Genomic DNA, 25,003 nt, shown 5'->3' with positions numbered 1-25,003 from the left:
TGTAGACTCTCTAACTTTCACAAAGACCAAATAATATCCACTAATTTGGGTTATTTTTACCAAAGATATGTAGCAGTATAAATTGTGGCCAAAATTTATGAAGAAAAATTAATAATTTGCATAATTCTGTCACAGAAACAAAGAAATATGCGTTTTTTTCAAAATTTTCGGTCTTTTTTCATTCATAGCGCAAAAAAAAAAAACCCCAGAGGTGATCAAATACCACCAAAAGAAAGCTCTATTTGTGGGAAAAAAAGGACAAAAAATTCATTTGGGTACAGTGTTGCATGACTGAGTAATTGTCATTCAAAGTGTGAGAGCACCGAAAGCTGAAAATTGGTCTGGGCAGGAAGGGTGTTTAAGTGCCCAGTAAGCAAGTGGTTAAATAACAAAACTTTGTTTAGGGGTTCTCAATCAGATGATTCCACTAGCTGTTTGACAACTGAAGCAGCCAAGACCTCTGCATCTGCAAATTTCAAAACCTCTCTGCAACTGTAATGTACTTTTAGAACATAAATATTGACTTAATAGTTCAGGTGATAGTTTAAAACTCACAGTTAGCTGGAGGTAGCAAAATGTCAGGGTTGGCTTAGCCCTTCCTTCTCTGGGCTGGCTGCTCAGCTGTCGGCTAATTGCCAGCTCTCATCTCTCTCCACAGTTACCAGCTGTTCCTGATCTTGCTTGTCTGACCTGCCTACTTAAAGCTGTCCAGCTCACTTCACCTCTGCCTTCTCGCCTTGGTCACATCACAAGAAACCATCTCCTGCGGTTCTGTTTAACCTCCCTAGCGGTGATCCCGAATCTGGCTCGGGCTGGGATTTCAGTACCACGAGCGGTAACCCCGAGCCAGACTCGGGATCGCTGGATACAGAGAGGATACAGGGAGAAGTTACTTACCTTGTGCCCTGGATCCAGCGATGTTCCACCACTGTGTGATCGAGCCGTCCTCTGCTCGATTCACACAGTGCCCGAATGCCGCCGAGCTCCGTTCCCTGCGATGTTACGGCGCACAGGAGCGGAGATCGGCGCCAAATTCAAAAAAGTTAAAACACACACAGTACTGTAATCTTACAGATTACAGTACTGTATAAAAAAATTACACACCCCCTTTGTCCCTAGTGGTCTGTGCAGTGCCCTGCATGCACTTTTATATTATAAATACTGTTTTTTCTGCCTGGAATTTGGAGATTGCCCATAGCAACCAAAAACTGTCCCATTATGTCAAAAGTAATTTTAGACCAACTAGAAAACAGCGATAATAAATTATAATCACTTGCAGAATTGAGCGATAGCGATTTGTGGGGAAATTCGTCATCAAACACTAAATCTAATGACAGCGACAATTCTGCAAATGAGCAAATTTCAGTATTTTTGGATTTGATTACATTATTGAATAATTTTTATTATTATTTATTATATTATAAACTTTATCATACCCGGGATGTCTGCTAGACTCTGGTTTGAACAGATTTAAGAGAGTTATTCCTAAGAATTGCAGGCCTACAATATAAAACGCCAAATTTTCATGCAAAATAATTGTACCGCTTTCAGCACCTAAAATCAGAACTAATCATACCGCCAGGGAGGTTAAAGATTGGCTTGCTGACAAAAGACAATGCCATTGAAATAAAAGAAAAAAAAAATGGCAGGTGATTTAGGTATTCCTACTCTATCCGATAATAGAAGAAAAAAGGTTTTGGCTAAATATACTCTATGGGGGTTATTTACTAAAGGAAAAGCCACTTTGCAATACAAGTGCACTTGAAAGTGCAGTCGCTGTAGATCCAAGGGGGACATGCAAGGAAAATAAAAAACAGCATTTTAGTTTGCACATTATTGGATGATAAAATCAGTAGAGCTTCCCCTCATTTCAGATCTACTCCTTAGATCTACAGCGACTGCACTTGAAAATGCACTTGCAGTGCAAAGTGGATTTGCCTTTCGTAAATAACCCCCTATGTGTTATTTAACTTTAGGTGGTTAGTTACATTTTATGGTTGGGGGGATAATAAATACTAGGGATAGGTGACTAAACATTAGGGCATGGGATGGGAATGTTCTGTAAGATTACCACTTGTTTTAGTTTTGCCAACCTTGTAAATGTCCGATGTTTGACTCAGACATAAAGAACATCTTGCCTGCGCTTGTAAGTTCACCAAACAACTTGGTAAGTTGCATTCATGATTTAGCTTTCATTGAACATTAACCAAAATGGCAGAATGGAAAACATAAACAAAGCGGCTTATGAATCTCATTAAATATAATGCCTGTGATGCCTGAAATGGATACCATTCATAGTGGTGCAATGTGTGCCAATTCACTGTACATGTATCATTAACTGATAACATACATAAAATGGTTAAAGAACTATCGTTATTTTTTTTTTAATTATTTAAAAAAGAGGTTTGGGATTTTTTAAAAATAAACATTTACACTGATCTAGGTGGATAAAGCATCGATCCAATGCTTTGGCCATACTTCTCCTTTAAGTCCTGATGGGACAAAGAGCCTTGTCCCATCATCCTTGGTGCCTAATGCAAAAATCAACACGAGGTGAAGCTGACACACATTACCTTCCTTAGCATTCCTCGTGCTGGTGCTTGCCTCAGGCAACTGCTGGGAGCTTAGGACAGGTGTTATCAAAAGCAGCCATCTTGCTAGCTGGGGTGTTGGGTGACAATAGGGAGGAAGCTGTGTCCAACATTACAAATAGTGTCTTAGAGAACCTAGGAAGATGAGACAAAGTACTACTTGTGCTTTGTCTCATTGGGAATAATGAAAAAAATGGAGTGATAGTTCTTCACCTAGAATAGAGAAGTTTGCCCGTTTTGGGCTTAGGTCTAGTGGAACTATAGAAAAAGAATTATTTATAGACAGGTATAATTTAAACATGTTCCTTTAAATGTATTCCTAGTCCTATATCTTTGTAAATGCAAGTTTAGAGAGGAACTTCAGCCCCGAGTTTCTCCAATCTCTTACATCATCAGAAATGGCTCTCTCTTCCAGGTCCTAGCAATAACAAGCTAGAAAGTCCTCCTCCTCCAGTGCTGTGTCCATACCTATGATGCCTCCTGGGATAAATAGCCCAGGCAGCAGTGGAAGCAGGATAACATCATTCTTGCCTAGGCAAGGATGCAGACATGGGGCAGGCTGGACCTTAAAACCAAAGAAAAAGAAAAAAGGAGTAACCAAAATAATTGGTTGGTTTTTTTAGGTTAAGGAAGAGTAAATGATGGAAATTAGACTAAAGGTCAGCTTAGAAGCTAAATTCAACTTCTGGAACATGTTACATATTTAGGGTAATATGTTCCAGCTCCTGTTGCCAGTTCCCTCGATCCCCCCCTCAGTGTGACAGCAGCTGGGGAAACTTCTCCCTGCTGCCGCCTTTTGAAAACAGGGTTGTTGGTTCTAATCCCATCCATGCCACAACCTGCCTTGATTTTTGCCTGCATGAGTTTCCTCTGGGTACTCTGGTTTCCTCCCACACTCCAAAGACATGCTAGCACGTTAATTGGTCCCTGTCTAAATTAGCCCTAGTATGTTTATGTATGAATATGAGTTAGGGACCTTAGATTGTAAACTCCATAAGGGGACTGATGTGAATGATCAATATGTATGTAAAGCGCTGTGTAAATTGTCAATGCTATAAAAATACCTGTAATAAATAAGAGCGTGGTCATGCAGGGCTCTGGTATATATTGGTATATACAGTATCCTTAGGTTCAGTTAAAGTGGTTCTGCACCTTTAAAAAAAATATTAAAAGCCAGCAGCTACTAATATTGCAGCTGCTGACTTTTAATAAATTGACACTTACCTGTCCCAGGGTCCAGCGATGTCGGCGGCAGATGACGAGCGATCGCTCGTCTCTCTGCTGTCCCCGCTGCCATCCTCTGTCAGGGAATCGGGAAGTGAAACGTTGTGGCTTCACTGCCCGGTTCCCTACTGCGCATGCGCGAGTCGCGCTGCGCTTCTCTGCTGGTCCCCGCTGTGTCCTGGGAACTGTGTGTTTCCCAGAACACAACGGGGGGGGGGGGGGCATCTGCGGCGGTCTGTCCCGGAAGTGGGTGCCAATACCTGGATTATCCAGGTAACTGCACCCCCCTCCCCCCTGAAAGGTGCCAATTGTGGCACCGGAGGGGGGGGGAGGGATCACATGAGCAGAACTTCCACTTTAGGGTGGAGAACCGCTTTAAATAGGGATGATTAACCCCCCTGACGGTATTCCCGAGTCTGGCTCGGGGTGGAATTTTTATGCCAAAAGCAGGACTGCATCGTTGGATCCAGGAGGAGGTTTACTTACCTTCTCCCTCGGATCCAGCGATGTCCCCGCGCTGTAGGAGCGAGACGTGTCTCGCTCGATCTATCACGGAGCCGGTCTCCGTTCACTGCGAGCGTTGCGACACGTGGGGATGGAGATCGACGTCAAATTCAAAAAGTGAAACACACACATTACATACAGCATAATGTAATCTTACAGATTACATTGCTGTATGTAATTATTTCACATCCCCTTTGTCCCTAGTGGTCTGCCCAGTGCTCTGCTTGCAGTTTTATATAATAAAAACTGTTCTTTATGCCTGGAAACTGGACATTGTCCATAGCAACCAAAACTGTCATTTTACATCAAAAATAATTTTAGACCAGCTAGAAAACAACGATAATAAATTGTAATCACTTGCAGAATTGAGGGATAGCGATTTGTGGGGAGATCCGTCATCAAATACTGAAAAGTAATGACAGTGACAATTCTGCAACTGAGCAAATTTCTGTGTTTTTGATTTGATTACATTATTGAATAATTTTTATTATTGTTATATTATTATTTGGTATAATTATTTATAATTATTTATTATATTATAATTTATGATTTCATTTTTCAAACATTATCATACCCGGGATGTCTGCTAGACTCTGGTTTAAGATTTAAGAGAGTTATTCCTATGAATTACAGGACTACAATATAAAACGCCAAATTTTCATGCAAAATAATGGTACCGCTTTTAGCACCTAAAATCCCAAATAATCGTACCGCCAGGGAGGTTAATCATGATAAAGGGTACCCACTGTTTGTTTTGAGATACACTTGGATCGGGTAGTATAAGACTATAGAAGTCAGAAATCAAAGTAGAACAGTGGCGCTCAATGCCTCTAATATAGAAAGATTCTATATTGTTAAGAATATGTAAATAATGAGCTGTCTGTATCCTGGCCACAGTTCACTCTAAATGACACATTTTAGTCAGTGTTTGTCTGACTTCTCTAATACACACCATACAAGTTCCTGTGTAAATACCCATTTTACACTACACCGAAGAAATCAAGCTATTTTTCAATCCTGTTTTATGTAGCCACTTTCACTCTTAGTGTAGTGTATTGCCATTGTGTACTACACAACTCTCGATTTTGTAAACAAAAAAAAAAAAAAAAGTACTGCATCCATCAAAAGTTATCAATGTCTGTGGTCACGGTGCATAACTTTTTTGTCAAAAGAATGGTAACAAAATAAATAGTATATGTTTATTATTTATACATTGATGACATATTTTATACATACAGAGTACTTTAGGACCATCAGCAGCAGAATTTAAAGGGTACTGTGCTGTACTGATCAGCTCATCGGACTCACTCCTTCCAGTTCTTGCAGCTCTCCACATGAACATCTGTCTGCGTCCCAGTGAGGAAGCTGACAGTGGAGGCATTGAGGGCCAGATAGGGACATTCAAAGGGCAGGTCTGCTTTAAAGTGACACTAAAGGCTGGGGGCCGGTCACTGACAGGTGTTTTTTCATCTTAATGCATAGGATGCATTAAGGCAGGGGTGCCCAACTGCTGGCCTAAGGGCCACATGTGGCCCGCAGCGCCCTCCGATGTGGCCCGCCTCGTCTTGCTCTGAGATGGCGGGTCAACAAGCCCAGATTGCAGGTTCCCGACCCGCCATCTCCGAGCATCAGCGCAAAGAATGGAGTCGATGCTTCCTGTATAGCGCTGACTCCTTCAGAGGCAGAGTGATACCAAATGTGGAGGAAGCATGCTCTCTACTGCAGCTGCATGCTTCCTGTGATCTCGGACAGCAGCCAGCAGTGCCAGAGCCAGCAGTGCCAGTACCAGCCACCAGTACCAGTCAGCAGTACCCACCAGCAGTACCAGTACCCACCAGCAGTACACACCAGCAGTACCAGCCATCAGTACCAGTACCCACCAGCAGTACCAGTACCCACCAGCAGTATCAGTACCCACCTGCAGTACCGGTACCCACCAGCAGTACCGGTACCCACCAGCAGTATCAGTACCCGCCAGCAGTACCAGTACCAGCCAGCAGTACCAACCAGCAGTACCAGCCAGTGGTATCTGCCAGCAGTACCAGCAGACAGTACCCAACAGCAGTACCAGCCCTGGAGGACAGTCAGCAGCAGCCACCAGTTATAAGCACTTGGGGAACAGCAGCAACCAGCTGCAGGAATCCCGAGGAAGAAGTGAAGATTGAGGTCAGTTGAGATGTAGGTAAACCGCTGTGCATCAGTGTGAAAGCAGCCTTAGGCCCCTTTCACACGATCAGCCCCTCCATTACCCTCTATAGAGCGGCAGATGTAAACAGACTCGTGTCTGCTTACACCCGCCTAGCTGCAATCCGATCTACTTAAAAAAAAAACAGAAGGGGATCTGTCCCCTTCTGTCTGGGCAGATCGGAGGGCCCTTAGGTAGGTAGAGCGGGCTGCATCCATGTCTGCTCTACACAGACCTGCCCTCCGCCCTTTACACTAATTGTGGCCTGCGACTGGTTACCAAGTCGCTAAAGTGACCCTCGTGCCTCAAAAGGTTGGGCACCCCTGCTTTATGGTGAAAAAACACAAACCTTTACAACGCCTTTAGGGGAATGATCAGATTTTTAGCAGTGGTGCTGACTTTCTGGTTTTGTTTTAACTGTTGTTCAACAAGGCCCTTCAACTAAGATTTGGATTCCAAGTGTTTGGTAATTTTGGCAGTGGTGGGGGCCATGTGCATCATTTGCTGCAAGAAAGCCAAGTATTCTTTTCTTCCATTCATTATTTTAAGGCTTCTTTCACATGAATGCTCACTGTTAAGTCTCGTTGGGGCTGGCTGATCCCCTGCGGAGTCAGATGGCATGGGAAATAGATGTCACATATGTGACACCCATCTCCGTTCCATTTTTATCTCCATGTTGGCTTTTGTGGATTAATGCAGGCAGATTACATTTAAAACAGTTAAAGTAGTTGTAAACCTCAGACATTAAATGTTAACAAAGAGTAATCCCTCTACAGTGTGTACTTGTCTCAATTAACCACTTCAGCCCCAGAGGATTTTACCCCCTTCCTGATCAGAGCACTTTTTGTGATTCGGCAATGCAACGTTTTAACTGAAAATTACACGGTCGTGCAACGTTGTACCCAAACAAAATTGATGTCCTTTTTTCCCACAAATTGAGCTTTCTTTTGATGGTATTTGTTCGCCTCTGCGGTTTTTATTTTTTGCGCTATTAAAAAAAAGCAATATTTTTTACTTTTTGTTATAATAAATATCCCCCAAAAATATAAAAAAACAATTTTTTTCCCTCAGTTTAGGCCGATATGTATTCTTCTACAAAAAAAAAATCACAATAAGCGTATATTGATTGGTTTGCGCAAAATTTATAGCATATACAAAATAGGGGATAGTTTTATGGCATTTTTAATTTTTGTTATAACTAGTAATGGCGGCGATCTGCGATTTTTATCGGGACTGCGACATTATGGCAGACAGATCAGACACTTTTGACACTATTTTGGGACCATTGTCATTTATACAGCGATCAGTGCTATAAAAATGCATGATTACTGTGTAAATGACACTGACAGTGAAGGGGTTAACCACTAGCGGGCGGTGAAGAGGTTAAGTGTGTCCTAGGGAGTGATTCTAACTGTGAGGGGGTCTGGGCTTCAACACACAGGACAGTGATCTCTGCTCTCGATGACAGATTTGTTTACAAAAGCATCTCCCCGCTCTTCCTCTACGTGACACGATTGTGGGCACCCAGCAGACATCGAGTCAGCGGGACCCGCGGTCACGGAGATGGCGGCAAGTGCACGACACCACTTCTTAAAGGGGATGTACCTGTACACCCTTTTGCCTACCAGTGCCTTTCTGCCAACGTAAATCGGCGTGCGCTGGTTGGCAAGTGGTTAAGAGCACCAAGTGTCACTTCTCTGCTGCTTCATTTCACTGCTGTCAGCATGAATCCTCTGTCACCTTTCCTGACACCAAGAGAAGAAAGGTGACAGAGGAGAGATCTCAAGCTGATTGACAGCCTCAGCTGTGTTCCTGTGTGAAAAGGGGTATGTCCCTTCCCTCCAATCAGCTCTTAGGTCTCTCCTCACGGAGCTCTGCATAGTGTAACTTGAGCTCGCCACCCCTTTTTTCTGAACTCTCAGACAAGCCTTTATAAATTCTGCACTTTGAATGGAAGTAGAGAAGACAGAGTATAAACGGGTTTTGTAGGAGGATTTGTTTCATCTGTGTGTATCACCTGAGGCCAGTCCATTCACTGGGTGTATGTGATGCCGCGTACACACGACCGGACTTTCCAGCAGACTAGGTCCGACGGTCTTCCTGATGGACTTTTGGCAGAGTTCGCACAGACTTTCCGAACTAACGGACTTGGCCACACACGAACGGACTAAGTCTGTTTGTTTTGAACGTGATGACGTACGATGGGACTAGAAAAGGAAGTTCAATAGCCAGTAGCCAATAGCTTCCCTTGCGTCGTATTTGGTCCATCGGACCAGCACACAGACGAGCGGTTTTCCCAGTAGGAATTGAGTCCGTCGGACAGATTTGAAACATGTTCTATTTCTAGGTCCGTCTGATTTTTTTTTTTTTATGAAAAACGATTGGACTATCCCACACACGATTGGATTGTCCGACGGACTGATTCCGTCGGACCTAGTCTGCTGGGAAGTCCGGTCGTGTGTACGCGACATGAGGGTTTACAACCACTTTAAGTTAACAATTTCATAAATCAGCTCTTCTGCTTTAAGTGAAATGACAACTGTAACCAAAACAAATGAACATTTTTCAAATTTCCTGGGGTTTTTTCTTGGCTAAGGTTCCTACTAATCATTGCTCTGTTTCATCATTTAAATGTCATATGTACCAAAATCAAGTTACAAATTGTTGCAACTTTTATTATGCAAATCTACTTTTGTCGGTGACTAAATATTTTATTCGCAGACTTAGAGAGACCTTGACATCAATTTTAAAAAAAGCAGGTAAAAAGCACAGACAAATTGCTGTGTTTTCCTTAACATAAACAATGTTTTATTGACTTGCAATGTGCCACCATATTTAGAGAGTCCCCTCACCCGCAAACCACCACCCTTTGTATATACAGAAACTGGGGGTCCTTCTCCCAGCTGGTTCCTATCATATTTGAATTTTGGGCCACACCACAGCTGGGTCATTAATTCTCAGAGATGGGTAAATGAGAAAAAAAAAAACCACACAAATCTGCCAGCACAGCAGAGGGACGCTGATTCTCAATGGAGCACAAGTTAGGTGACCACTGGTAACCCCATGTCGGTGTCAGAGGGGAGGAATAGTACCCCCCATGTCAGTGTCAGTGGGAAGAATGGTAGCCCCATGTCGGAGTCAGTGGGAGGAATAGTACCCCCATGTCGGTGTCAGTGGGAGGAATAGTACCCCACGTCGGTGTCAGTGGGAGGAATAGTACCCCACGTCGGTGTCAGTGGGATGAATAGTACCCCCATATCTGTTTCAGTGGGAGGAATAGTACCCCCAGTCGGTGTCAGTGGGAGGAATAGTACCCCCATGTCGGTGTCAGTGGGAGGAATAGTACCCCCACGTCGGTGTCAGTGGGAGGAATAGTACCCCCATGTTGGTTTCAGTGGGAGGAATAGTACCGCCAGTCGGTGTCAGTGGGAGGAATAGTACCCCCATGTCTGTGTCAGTGGGAGGAATAGTACTCCCATGTCGGAGTCAGTGGGAGGAATAGTACCCCCACGTCGGTGTCAGTGGGATGAATAGTACCCCCATATCTGTTTCAGTGGGAGGAATAGTACCCCCAGTCGGTGTCAGTGGGAGGAATAGTACCCCCATGTCGGTGTCAGTGGGAGGAATAGTACCCCCACGTCGGTGTCAGTGGGAGGAATAGTACCCCCATGTTGGTTTCAGCGGGAGGAATAGTACCGCCAGTCGGTGTCAGTGGGAGGAATAGTACCCCCATGTCTGTGTCAGTGGGAGGAATAGTACTCCCATGTCGGAGTCAGTGGGAGGAATAGTACCCCCATGTCGGTGTCAGTGGGAGGAATAGTACCCCCTTGTCGGTGTCAGTGGGAGGAATAGTACCCCCAGTCGGTGTCAGTGGGAGGAATAGTAACCCCACGTCGGTGTCAGTGGGAGGAATAGTACCCCCACGTCGGTGTCAGTGGGATGAATAGTACCCCCATGTCTGTTTCAGTGGGAGGAATAGTACCCCCAGTCGGTGTCAGTGGGAGGAATAGTACCCCACGTCGGTGTCAGTGGGAGGAATAGTACCCCCACGTCGGTGTCAGTGGGAGGAATAGTACCCCCATGTTGGTTTCAGTGGGAGGAATAGTACCGCCAGTCGGTGTCAGTGGGAGGAATAGTACCCCCATGTCTGTGTCAGTGGGAGGAATAGTACTCCCATGTCGGAGTCAGTGGGAGGAATAGTACCCCCATGTCGGTGTCAGTGGGAGGAATAGTACCCCCTTGTCGGTGTCAGTGGGAGGAATAGTACCCCCAGTCGGTGTCAGTGGGAGGAATAGTAACCCCACGTCGGTGTCAGTGGGAGGAATAGTACCCCCACGTCGGTGTCAGTGGGATGAATAGTACCCCCATGTCTGTTTCAGTGGGAGGAATAGTACCCCCAGTCGGTGTCAGTGGGAGGAATAGTACCCCACGTCGGTGTCAGTGGGAGGAATAGTACCCCCACGTCGGTGTCAGTGGGAGGAATAGTACCCCCATGTTGGTTTCAGTGGGAGGAATAGTACCGCCAGTCGGTGTCAGTGGGAGGAATAGTACCCCCATGTCTGTGTCAGTGGGAGGAATAGTACTCCCATGTCGGAGTCAGTGGGAGGAATAGTACCCCCTTGTCGGTGTCAGTGGGAGGAATAGTACCCCCAGTCGGTGTCAGTGGGAGGAATAGTACCCCCAGTCGGTGTCAGTGGGAGGAATAGTACCCCCACGTCGGTGTCAGTGGGAGGAATAGAACCCTCACGTCGGTGTCAGTGGGAGGAATAGTACCCCCATGTTGGTTTCAGTGGGAGGAATAGTACCCCCAGTCGGTGTCAGTGGGAGGAATAGTACCCCCAGTCGGTGTCAGTGGGAGGAATAGTACCCCCAGTCGGTGTCAGTGGGAGGAATAGTACCCCATGTCTGTGTCAGTGGGAGGAATAGTACCCCCATGTCTGTGTCAGTGGGAGGAATAGTACCCCCATGTCGGTGTCAGTGGGAGGAATAGTACCCCCATGTCGGTGTCAGTGGGAGGAATAGTACCCCCATGTCGGTGTCAGTGGGAGGAATAGTACCCCCAGTCGGTGTCAGTGGGAGGAATAGTACCCTCATGTCTGTGTCAGTGGGAGGAATAGTACTCCCATGTCGGAGTCAGTGGGAGGAATAGTACCCCCTTGTCGGTGTCAGTGGGAGGAATAGTACCCCCAGTCGGTGTCAGTGGGAGGAATAGTACCCCCATGTTGGTTTCAGTGGGAGGAATAGTACCCCCAGTCGGTGTCAGTGGGAGGAATAGTACCCCCATGTCTGTGTCAGTGGGAGGAATAGTACCCCCATGTCTGTGTCAGTGGGAGTAATAGTACTCCCATGTCGGTGTCAGTGGGAGGAATAGTACCCAGTCTTTGATGTCAGAAAAAGCAATAGTGCCTTTTATAAATGAATGGAATAGTGTCTGAAGAGCTGGATAAAAGGCCATCAAAGGGCCACATCTGGCCAACTGGCTGCAGTTTGCAGACCCCTGATATAAAAGAAAAAATAACTATTTCCCTACTTTCTGGTATAAATCATATCACATAAAAATGCCAGGATAGTACAAACACCCTCTAAATTATGAATTTTTGGAAAGTGATCTAATTTTTGCCACAACTATTGGAAATGAAGTTGGAATGGAGGGGATTCAATCATGGAGTTTGGTAATGGTGCAGTAGATACTGTATTGTATAGGTCATACACAGAGGGTGGAGGAGGATGGAGATTGAACTTCCCCCCTGTAATGTTTGTCCCCTGCCTTCTGTGCCTCCATCTTTAAAAATCCCATGTGTGTAGATGTCCGCAGGCCTCTGCCAAGTGTCTAGGACCTGGCAAAAACATGGGGGGAATCCCACACATGTACAGATGCTCTGGGATCCGGGACCTTGCAGGGACTCCCAGCATCTGTGCGCATGTGCAGACAGGCCGCGGGTTGCTGCCATTTCCCAAACACTTGGCAGAGCACTGCCATGTCTGTGCCTGGGCAGATTTTGTGGCCCCTGTGTAAATCGCTGCCTTTGGAATATGATGTGACAATCCCAAGAGGCAGCACGGTGCCCCGATATAATTCTTGTCTCAATGAGAAATTCAGGAGTTAAATTTATTTTCAAAAACATTGAAACATTCTCCAATTCTGTAAGGGAAGACCAGAAGAGGAAAGGTCCCTGTATTGGCGGAGGTCCCAGGATAAGGAGGTGAAGGGGTTAATAAACATGCTATCAGACACAGGATGGATCTTTAATGCACAGTAAAAGAGGGGGTGTAAGGGTTACAAAAACAATCCACAATCATGGTAATAAACCTTCCAACCTGAAGCTGCTGCCTTAATGAATAGCTTTTTGCAGCACTGATACTTAGATTGATCACAAATTGATGTATTGCCATACACTATACTATCTGGTTGTACAATCTCCTTAAAATTTACCATACACAGTACAGCCTCAGTGTACAATCACTTAGCTCACCACTCACATTACAATCTGGTTGTAGCTCTTGCAACAACTATGTAATGCAAGGGCCTGCCTCACTAAATACAAATTGGTTAAATCGTTTAATAGGTTTTTATATGACATTGTTTTGGTAGACCTACAGTTGACTTTACAGAGATGGGAGTGAGATTGTAAAGTGTATGGCGGTCCTTAGATCTGCCATCAACCAGCTAGTTCACAGGTCTGCCTGATTTGATGCCAGCTGACGGCCGTTTAGGACTGTCCTCATACTGTATTATATGGTTTTGATCTTTCTAATAGTGGACTTTGATTTTATTATCTGTTTGATGTGTGATTCAAACAAAACAATCAAATCAGAAAATGATCACATAGGCACAACTTCCCTTTCCGATTTGATTTAGACTCTTTAGATAACCCAGGGCAAAAAATGATCGATTGTTTGACATTGATCAGCAGCACTGAGATGATTTTGACAGGAATCCGATCATATTTTGAGAGTATCTGATAAAAACAGAGATAAGATCGATAACTTACAATCGTATTTTCCAATGATCAATTGCAATTCCTATGAGTGTGACATATCAATCGTGTTGTCGGCTATCGAATATCGATTATTCCCATGGAAGAAATGATCAATGACTAATGATTTGTATCTACCAACTATTGATTGCAATCTACTTTGTTTGAAATACACTTTTCAGCGATCAGCGTCTAGATCAATTGTGTTGTCGATTATAGATTTACTGTTCCTATCATAAGATTTAATCGATGAGTTGTATCTTCCAACTAATGACTGAAACACACTTCCAAGCGTGCGGCATATCAATTGATTGTGTTGCTGACTATTGATTGGTCCTATCGGGAGAGATGGACCGGAAAAGAAACTGATTATTTATTAAACTGAGAAAGGGTACAATCAGATTGTCCAGTGTGTGAATTATATCTGTGCTGTCACAAAAGCGATAGGATCAATGAGTTATTATGTTTGTGCCTTCCAATTATTGACTGAAATACGCTTCCCAGTGTGCGGCATATTGGTCGATTGTGTTGTCAACTATTGACTGATTATTTCTATCAGAAGATTGGATTGATAGCTTCCAACTGTATCTTCCAACTATTGATTGCAATCCACTTCCTAGCATATGGCATATCGGTTGCCTGGGTTGTTGACTATAGATTGACAATTCCTCATGGGAGATACAATTGATGACTTATGATCATATCTTCTAATTATCGATTGAAATTCACTTCCCATCGTGCGGCCTGTCGGTCAACTGTGTTGTCAACTATTGATTTTTTTTTTTCCAATCAGAAGGTAGAGTTCATAAGTTACTATCATATCCTCCGACTATCAAATTAAATTCACTTCCCAGCATGTGGCATATCGATTGACTAGATTATGTACTGTATTATTAGACTGGAATATTCCTATTGGGTGACCTGATTGATGACTTATGATGACTTGTGATTGAAACTTCCAATTATGGGTTCAAATCCACTTCCCAGCATGTAGCATATGGATCAATTGGCTTATCTACTATAGATCAATTATTCTATTATTATTATTATATTATGTTTTTGTATGACATATGCACTCATTCTAAGCCTGTAGAAAGAAACTAATATGTTCTTGGCGACAGCTCTTAGATACAGCCTATTGGATGTATCTACACTCTGCCTTTTGCATGCTGCTATCAAAATAAACAATTTGTAAATTACATAATGGGGTTTATTTACTAAAGGTAAATCCACTTTGCGCTGCAAGTGCACTTGGAAGTAAAGTCGCTGTAGATCCGAGGGGGACATGCAAGGAAAATAAAAAACAGCATTTTAGCTTGCACACGATTGGATGATAAAATCAGCAGAGCTTCCCCTCAGATCTACAGCGACTGAACTTCCAAGTGCACTTGCAGTGCAAAGTGGATTTGCCTTTAGTAAATAACCCTGATGATTGCTATTGGGAGATGCAATTGATGACTTATGATCGTATCTGCCAATTATTGATTGAAATCCACTTCCCAGTATGTGGTATATTGATCAACTGGGTTATTGACTATAGATGGATTATTCTTGTGTGGGGATAAGATTGATGACTTATGATCGTAACTTACAATCAGTATGGATAAAAAAATCAATGATTTAAAAAAAAAAAATCTGATTTTTTTTATTTAAATCTGATTTTTTTATTTAACCACTTTAGCTCCAGAAGAATTTATCCCCTTCCTGACCAGGCCATTTTTTGCGATATGGCACTGTGTCGCCTTAACTGGCAATTGCACGGTCATGCGACGTTGTACTCAAACAAAATTGAGGTCCTTTTTTTCCCACAAATACAGCTTTGTTTTGGGGGTATTTGATCACCACCGCGGTTTTTATTTTTGCTCTATAAACAAAAAATAGCGCCAATTTTGAAAAAGACACTATTTTTTACTTTTTACTATAATAAATACACCAATAATTAACACATTTTTTCTCTGTTTAGGCCGATATGTGATCTACATATTTTATTAAAACAATTAAATAAATAAATAAAAATCACAATAAGCGTATATTGATTGGTTTGCTCAAAAGTTATAGTGCCTATGAAATAGGTTATTGATTTATGGCATTTTTTTTTACACTAGTACTGTTGGAAATCTGTGATTTTTACTCAGGACATTGCGGCGGACAGATTCGACACTTTTTTTAAACCATTGACAGTCATTCATACAGCGATCAGAGCTATAAATAGCCGCTGATTACTGTATAAATGTCACTGGCAGGGAAGGGGTTAACACTAGGGGGCCTTCAAGGGGTTAAACTGTTTGCTCTAAATGTGGGGGGATGGGACTGACTAGGGGAGGAGACCAATCATTGTTAATATATAATAGGAACACAGGATCTGTCTCCTCTCCCCTGACAGGATGTGGATTTTGTGAGTTTACACACACAGATCCACGTTACTGCTCTGTCATGAGAAATCGCAGGTGCCCGGCGTACATCGCGGCCAATGAGCGCACGCATCGGTTTCTTAGTGACATGGTGGGCATGCACAGTTACACTGTACAGTTACTGTGATTTGCGCAGGGGAGCCATTTTGCCGCCGCCAAACAACAGCGAGTTGTCAGCTTGTGGTTTAATCGTTTTTTTGATTTTTTATTAGATTAATTTTAATAAAATGCTTTTGGAGTAAAAAACATATAATATACAATAATACAATAATAATACATTTAGTTTATTAAGCATGAAATGGAGCTTAGTTATGTAGCATAAGGCTGTATATTCTGCAATATTTACATTTTGGTAATTCAATGAATCCAAGTTCTAAAGCTGAGATAAAATGCACTGCATTGACGCATTCATACAATTTCATTGTAGCCATGAGATAAACCCAAGTTTAGGAATATTCCTTTATCCCATTGTTTTGCAAATCTATGTACACTACAAACTGTATGATTGAATCAGTTCTGATATCGCTGTTTTACTAACCTGACATCTTATTATTCTAAATAGGAAACCTACATTTTGTTTGCAAATATTAACCACTTGCCGCCCACCATATAACAGAATGACAGCGGCAAAGTGGTTTCAATATCCTGACTGGGTGTCATATGACGCCCTCAGGATATTAAGCCGCTGCGCGCCCCCGGGGGCACGCTTTGTGGCAATCATTGTTGCTGTGTGTCAGTCTGACACCCAGCAACTACGATTTTGGTAGAGTCTCTGACCAATCACGGGTGATCACAGTGTAAACAGGAAGAGCCGTTGATCGGCTTTTCCTCACTCGCGTCTGTCAGACGTGAGTAGAAGAGAGCCGATCGGCTGCTCCTCTGACAGGGGGGGGGGGGGGGCTGTGCTGATCGATTATCAGTGCAGCCTCCCCCGAGGATGCCCACACTGGACCACCAGGGACGCCACCAGACCACCAGGGATGCCCAGCACCAGGTATGCCACCCTGGACCACCAGGGATGCCAGTCAGTGTCCACAATGGATGCCAATCAGTGCCCACAATGGGCATCACTGATTGGCATGCATTATTGTTTGGCACTGATGGGCATCCATCTGTATAATACTAATACTAATACTAATATAATACTAATACTGTATAATACTGTACACTACAATGCCACCTATGAGTGCCCATCTGTGCCCATCCATGTCGCCTATCAGTGCCCATCCATGCTCATCCGTGCCACCTATCCATGCCCATCCATGCCGCCTATCCATGCCAATCTGTGCCACCTATCAGTGCCTGTGTTGCATATCAGTGGCGCCTATCAGTGCGACATATCAGTGGCACATATCAGTGCCACATCATCGGTGCCCACCAGTGCCACCTTATCAGTGCCCATCACTGCAGCCCCGTCAGTGTCCATCAGGGAAGGAGAAAACTTACTTATTTACAATGTTTTGTAACGGAAACAAAAAATACTTTTTTTTTTCAAAATTTTCAGGTCTTTTTTTATTTGTTTAGTAGAAAATAAAAATTCCAGAGGCGATCAAATACCACCAAAAGAAAGCTCTATTTGTGGGAACAAAATGATAAAAATTTAGTTTGGGTACAGTGTAGCATGACTGCGCAATTGTCATTCAAAGTGCAACAGTGCTGAAATCTCAAAATTGGTCTGGGCAGGAAGGTGTATAAGTGCCCGGTATTGAAGTGGTTAAAGATTCTAACTACCAACAAGAATACGTCCTTACATTTAAAGAGCACCTGTAACTTCAGATCCATTGTGGCAATGGCTGTTAGCGGGCATCCACTCACCTGATGCCGCCACGTCCCTCACCTTGTTGGGTCACTGCCACCTCACCAGCCGTCCATTTAAAGTGAATTGGACTGTCTGTGAGTCAACAGCGGGTTAGAGGAGGAGGAGCTGCGTGACAGAGATGACAGTTGCTCTTTAAAAATTATGATTTAAATCGAGTTGATTTAAATCAAACCTTTTTACTGGTGATTAAGTGTTCTTGTATAGCAAGAGCACTTACTGTTATCTCACATATATATTATTATTATTATTATAGCCACATTTACCACCCTAACTCCTCCCACAGCTTTTACTCTACATAGACAGTAATATACCAAAACATGCGGATTGTTCCCGATTGGTGTGCTATTACTTTTTGGAACGTTTTGCTGAATGCTTCACGAAATATTGGCGTTTTTGCGGCAAAAATAGTCCCATAGGAATGAATGGCGAAATGTTCAAAGCTAGAGTGGGAGGTGACAAAAGCTGACAACCCCATGATCAGCCAAAATATTATGACCAGACAAAACATTATGACCAGCCAAAACATTATGACCAGACAAAACATTATGACCAGACAAAACATTATGACGGCCAAAACATTATTTTACACCGCCCACTCCAGTAGGTAGAGGCAAGAACACTTCACACAATTTTCCCAGAAATTGTAGCTTTTCTAGTTTAGATTGTAAGCTCTAGCAAGCAGGGCCCTCTCATTCCTCTTGTACCAAATTGTATTGTAACTGGAATGTCTGCCTTCATTTTGTTAAGCGCTGCGCAAACTATTGGCGCTATATAAATCTTGTATAATAATAATAATGATGGTGATTTAAATCAAATCCACCCTGGAGTTTTCATACATTATTTCCTTCCTTGGTTCCGACTTGCTGTGAAAACGAGGAAAAATCGGACAATTGTTCGCCTGATCTTCTTATAGTGGTGTACCCCACTTTACATACAGCCTATTGGTTTTGTCTACCTTTTGCATACCGCTACCGAAACAAACATTTTGTAAATGCCATTAATTATTCCTAATGGGAGGTACGATTGAGGACTTACGATTGTCTCCTCCAATTATCGATTGAAATACATTTCCCAGCAAGCGGCATATGGGGTTCTTGACTATAAATGGATTATTTCCCATGGGGAAAGAATTGGATGATTTATAGAAGTAGGTATGGACACTACAGAAGAGGCAGTACAATCTGATTGGAGAGAGTGCGAGTTCAAACCCCAATCTGATTGGACAGAGTGTGAGTTCTAACCCCAATCTGATTGGACAGAGTGTGAGTTCTAACCCCAATCAGTGTTGCCATCTGTCAGCATTTTTACTGGAAGCCAGTAAAAAACAGGCAATTTTCTACCGCCAGTAAAAGGTTGCCAGTAATAAATATGGCTCTGGTGCTCAGTTTGGCCCGGTGTTGGCTGAGACCATCCCAATGCAAGCTACAGTGTGATCGGGCAGCCCTGGCAAAGGCGGTGCCCGAGCATGTCGTGTGATGTTATGGTGCAATGGAGCCAAGCAGAGCCTTGTGTGCGGTCTGCAGTATGAGAGCAAGGCAGGCTGAGACCGTCAGTGCTGTTTAGACTTTAGTGGACTGGAGGGATCGCTTGGCTTGGAGAGAGACTGTCACTGTGACTCAGGAGGGGACATGTTGTGTCAGTGAGGTGTCATCATCATCTCTGCTGCTGCACACTGCTGTCAGTGTCACTGTGAGAGTCAATTTAATGTGTGTGTGCCGCCCATTATAATTTATTGCCCTCCTAAGTCATGTCCCTGAGCCACTTACTATATCAAAAATAAAATAAGAAATATGTTTTTTTGCCTTATTGTCTACTTTAAATCAGATTGCTAATTGCATATTGTATTTGTTTGTAGCCTAAATACTCTCATTTGCACTTAAAACTGTAATTTTGTAACTTTTGGGAATGCCAGTAAAAAATTGTCTGTGCCAGTAAATTTTGGGTGTTTGTCAGTAAATGATAATCAGGTAGGTTGGCAACACTGACCCCAATCTGATTGGACAGTGTGCGAGTTCTAACCCCAATCAGTGTGAGATCTAACCGCATTCTGATTGGACAGAGTGTGAGATCTAAACCCAGTGTGATTGGACAGATTGTGAGTAGGGATGAGCTCAGGCGTGTTCACATGGAACACGTGCAGAGCCCGCCAGGAAGTCGTCGCAGCGCGACGCTAATCACAGGCAGTGAGACATTGCTCGATCTCTGCAGCCGCACATCGGGGCAACGTCTCACTGCCTGTGATTAGCGCAGCACTGCGCCGACTTCCTGGCGGGCTCTGCACGTGGACCATGCGAACGCGCCTGAGATCATCACTAATCGTGAGATATCTAACCCCAGTGTGATTGGACAGAGTGCGAGATCTAACCCCATTCTGATTGGACAGAGTGTGAGATCTAACCCCAGTGTGATTGGACAGATCGTGAGATATCTAACCCAAGTGTGATTGGATAGATTGTGAGTAGGGATGAGCTCAGGCGTGTTCACATGGAACATGTGCAGAGCCTGCCAGGAAGTCAGCGCAGCACGACGCTAATCACAGGCAGTGAGACATTGCTCGATCTCTGCAGCCACACATTGGGGCAATGTCTCACTGCCTGTGATTAGCGCAGCACTGCGCCCACTTCCTGGCGGGCTCTGCACGTGGACCATGTGAACACGCCTGAGATCATCCCTAATCGTGAGATATCTAACCCCAGTGTGATTGGACAGAGTGCGAGATCTAACCCCATTCTGATTGGACAGAGTGTGAGATGTCTAACCCCAAAGTGATTGGACAGAGTGTGAGATCTGACCCCAATGTGATTGGACAGAGTGTGACATCTAACCCCAAAGTGATTGGATAGAGTGTGACATCTAACCCCAAAGTGATTGGATAGAGTGTGACATATAACCCCAAAGTGATTGGACAGAGTGTGAGATCTAACCCCAATGTAATTGGACGGTGTGTGAGCTCTAACCTCAATGTTATTGGACAGAGTGTGAGCTCTAACCCCAGTGTGATAGGACAGAGTGTGAGCTGACTGTGTGTAGTTCAGCCCCTGGTCCTTCCATTTCCTGTGTAGTGTGTATCAGGGCTGTCACATGTGCTCTGTGTATGAAGAAGTCTTATTGTACAGCTGTAATGTAACCATGGAGTACGTTCTTGACAAGTTTCTATACTAAAAGTGGCTAATAAAGGTCCGGCCAGTGTGTGGCGCCCTCGGCTCTGTCTCACCTGGAGCGGTGTGTCCCCCCGGGAGGTGATAGCGCTGATGGTGCTGGTACCACTCCTCTCTCTTCCTCCTCTAAGGCTCCATTGTGACCAGTGCAGGCTGAGTTGAGCCCCGGTGTCGCCTGTTCCTCTTTCAGTTTCCTTGTTTTCTCTGGCTCCTGGGCGGGTTTTGGGGGTGAGCTCATTACACAGCACCGAGGTCCTCCTCCCTCCTCCTCCTCCTCCTCCCAGGCTGGAGGTGTGTGCGGCCACTAAACTCGTCTCTCACTTCCTGACTGGAAATTCCCATCTCAATGAGTGCAGTAGGCTGGCCAATCACACGGCACCCCACAGCACGTCATGGGGATTTTGGATGGCAGCGAGTGATGCTGAGGTGTTCACAAGAAAGTCTTCTGTGAAATGTCCCCTCACCAATAATAAACAATACTATTATCTAATGCGCATGTCACAACAACAAACACCCAGTCACTCACCTCACTCACCTCATCCGCTCATCTTTCACCAGGTCTGGCCCCTTATTCAGCCCAAACATTACAATGTAACACATTGCACTTTACTCGTTTTTAACCCCTTCACAAACAAATCCTAACACCTGAACACCATTTTGCAACTCAATTTTATGTGGAAAATTATCTTTTATTGAGTTTTTAAAAATTAAGAAAAATAAATACAATTCACAAAAATGTCCCTTAAGCAGGCGACAAAAAATGTTACGCAGAACCCTCTTGCGCAAGTTTGCAACTTTGACGTGCGTTAGTAAAACTGTACATGTTGTCACAGCGACTTTGTGTATCCAAGTGGATTATACCGCGTTTTATATTAGGAGAAATTCATTTTGGTAAGAAATGGTAACATATCTCCTAATTTTCATTATCAAAGGCAAACTGGCATAATAGTATAGTAGTAGTATAATAGTAGAAAAAAATAAATATATATATATATATATATATATATATATATATATATATATATATGCACAGTATCTCACAAACATACGCCCCTCACATTTTTGTAAATATTTTATTCTATCTTTTCATGTGACAACACTGAAGAAATGACACTTTGCTACAATGTAAAGTAGTGAGTGTACAGCTTGTATAACAGTGTAAATTTGCTGTCCCCTCAGAATAACTCAACACACAGCAATTAATATCTAAACTGTTGCCAACAAAAGTGAGTACACCCCTAACTGAAAATGTCCAGATTGGGCCCAATTAGCCATTTTCCCTCCTCAGTGTCATGTGACTCGTTAGTGTTACAAGATCTCAGGTGTGTTAAATTTGGTGTTATCGCTCTCACTCTCTCATACTGGTCATAATAATCTATAAAAATTTACAAAAGAAAAAAAAAAAGAAACACAGTTAGCAACATTGAAATTTACAGTGCCTTGAAAAATGATTCACACCCCTTAATATTTTCATACATCTTGTCATGTTACAACCAAAAATGTAAATGTATTTTATTATTTGAATTTTATATAATAGATCAACACAAAGTTGCACATAATTGTGAAGTGGAATGAAAATGATAAATGGTTTTCAATTTTTTTTTTTTTTACAAATACATATTTGAAAAGTGTGGCGTGCATTTGTATTCAGCCCTCTTTACTCTGATACCCCTAACTAAAATCTAGTGGAACCAATTACCATCAGAAGTCACATATTTAGTAAATAGTGTCCACCTGTGGTTAATTTATTCTCAGTATAAATATGGCTGTTCTGTGAAGCCCTCAGAGATTTGTTAGGGGACCTTAGTGAACAGCTAGCATCATGAAGGTCCATGGTAACTCTGAGGAGCTGCAGAGATCCACAGCTCAGGTGGGAGCACCTTTAGCAACCTCTCCATTTTCGATATGCAACTAGCATGCAAAAAAAACAGACAATCCATCGTCCGATTTTCGCATCATGTGTACGGGCTATAAGGCCCCTTTCACACTATCGGCCCACTCGGATCTGCCTGTCCATTTTTAAGGCGGATCCGAGCGGGCCACCCATTGACTTCTATGGGCAGGCGGATGTTAGCGGAGAAATGTCCGCTGACACCCACCTGCCATCCAATTCGACAAGATCCGCTCAAAACAGACGGATGGCGATACGTTCACAATTCGTCCAGCGGATCGGATGGGATTGGATGAAAATGGACAGGCGGTCCATTTTCATCCGATCTCCCCATAGAGAACAGCGAGGCTCTGACAGGTCCGTCTCTGCACAGTGAGCGGAGATGGACCTGTCATCTGCCTGCTCAGCAGGGATCAGCGGATCGATCCCCCCGTTGAGCTAGCAGAGTCAGTCCAGTGGATCTGCTCCATATGAACCCAGCCTTAGTAATATGCCCATGAAAACCAACATGGTTTGCCATAAAAGACATTTGAATTGGTTTGCAAGTGTACATTAATTAAATATATATTTTAATGTAGCTCGACAGAATTACAAACAACCACCTAATATAAATTCCCCTACTCCTGAGGATTGCAGTGATACCACATACACTATATTGTCAAAAGTATCGGGACACCTGCCCTAACAAGCACATGAACTTTACTGGCATCCCAGTCTTAGTCTGTAGGGTTCAATATTGAGTTGGCCCACCCTTTGCAGCTATATCAGCTTCAACTCTCCTGGGAAGGCTGTCTGCAAAGTTTAGGAGTGTGTCTATGGGAGTGTTTGACCATTCCTCCAGAAGTGCATTTGTGAGGTCAGGCACTGATGTTGGATGAGAAGGTCTGCCTCACAGACTCCGCTCTAATTCATCCCACAGGTGAGATCAGGACTCAGGCCAGTCAAGTTCCTCCACCCCAAACTCGCTGATTCATGTCTTTATGGACCTTGCTTTGTGCACTAGTCCAAATCCTTTGGTGGAAGGGGGATTATGGTGTGGGGTTGTTTTTCAGGGGTTGGGCTTGGCCGCTTACACACCTTTGCAACTTGTCCTGCGACTTGGGCCTGCAAAATTGCATGACAAGTCGTACCCCATGATTTCCAAGTACCATTCATATCTGTGCGACTTCAAATCACAGTGATTTCAAAGTAGTCCCTGCACTACTTTGGTCTGACTTTGATGCTACTTGAGGTCCAAAGACCTCAAGATTACACAGGCATTGCTTCAAGACATTTTTGGAGAATTTCATGCTCCTAACTTTGTGAGGTTTGGGGATGGCCCCTTCCTGTTCCAACATGACTGCGCACCAGTGCACAAACAAGGTCCATAAAGACATGGATGAGTGAGTTTGGGCTGGAGGAACTTGACTGGCCCGCACAGAGTCCTAACCTCAACCTGACAGAACACCTTTGGGATGAATTAGAGCGGAGACTGTGAGCCAGGCCTTCTCATCCACATCAGTAGCTGACCTCACAAATGCACTTGGAAGAATGGTCAAACATTCCCATAGACACACTCCTGAACCTTGTGGACAGCCTTCATAAAAGAATTGAAGCTGTTATAGCTGCAAAGGGTGGGCCAACTCAATATTGAATCCTACAGACTAAGACTGGGATGCTATTAAAGTTCATGTGTGTGTAAAGGCATGTGTCCCAATACTTTTGACAATATATTGTTTGTGTATGTTATTTATTTGTACCCGTAAGTAGGGCCCATGTCGCCTTTTTTCATCCTACTTAAAATACACTGACACTGACGCTAATTTTAAAAAAAAGTTTTATTTTTTAAGCCTTGTTCATAATAGTGTGATTTCAGATGTGACTTTAGTCCCACAGAATCACATGACAATGGAAATCACATTATTTTCAATGGTGTCCGTTTATATCAATGCGACTTCAAGTGGCGCAATTTTGGAAAAGGGTCCTGTGCCACTTTGGTGCAATTTAGAGTAGGGGGTTATTTACTAAAGGAAAATCCACTTTGCACTGAAAGTAAAGTCGCTGTAGATCCGAGAAGGACATGCGAGGAAAATAAAAAACAGCATTTTAGCTTGCTCATGATTGGATGATAAAATCAGAGCTTCCTCTCATTTCAGATCTACCCCTTAGATTTACAGCGAAAGCACTTCCAAGTGCACTTGCAGTGCAAAGTGGAGTTGTCTTTTGTAAATAACCCCCAATGTGATTTGGTCCATAGAATATGC

The 25,003-nt window shown here is 43.5% G+C and overlaps 1 protein-coding gene across 8 annotated transcripts in view; it reads right to left on the bottom strand.

The window, feature by feature from the left end:
* NFKB1 (nuclear factor kappa B subunit 1) overlaps positions 1–21,141 on the bottom strand; it is a 192,899-nt gene extending 171,758 nt beyond the window's left edge. For 6 of the 8 annotated variants that reach the window (XM_077476639.1, XM_077476641.1, XM_077476640.1 and 3 more), the window contains exon 1: positions 20,926–21,141. The gene's annotated coding sequence lies outside the window, so the exon portion shown is untranslated. The remainder of the gene's footprint in view (positions 1–20,925) is intronic. The other 2 variants (XM_077476635.1, XM_077476636.1) reach the window with 1 other exon arrangement.
* Positions 21,142–25,003: the final 3,862 nt, after the last annotated feature.

Source organism: Lithobates pipiens, unplaced genomic scaffold, assembly GCF_037356315.1.
Source record: "Lithobates pipiens isolate NorthernLeopardFrog02 unplaced genomic scaffold, aLitPip1_a1.2 Scaffold_13, whole genome shotgun sequence".
NCBI classification, from domain to species: Eukaryota; Metazoa; Chordata; class Amphibia; order Anura; family Ranidae; genus Lithobates; species Lithobates pipiens.
Note: the sequence above shows the minus strand (reverse complement) of the source record. Positions and strands in the feature narration are given on the sequence as shown.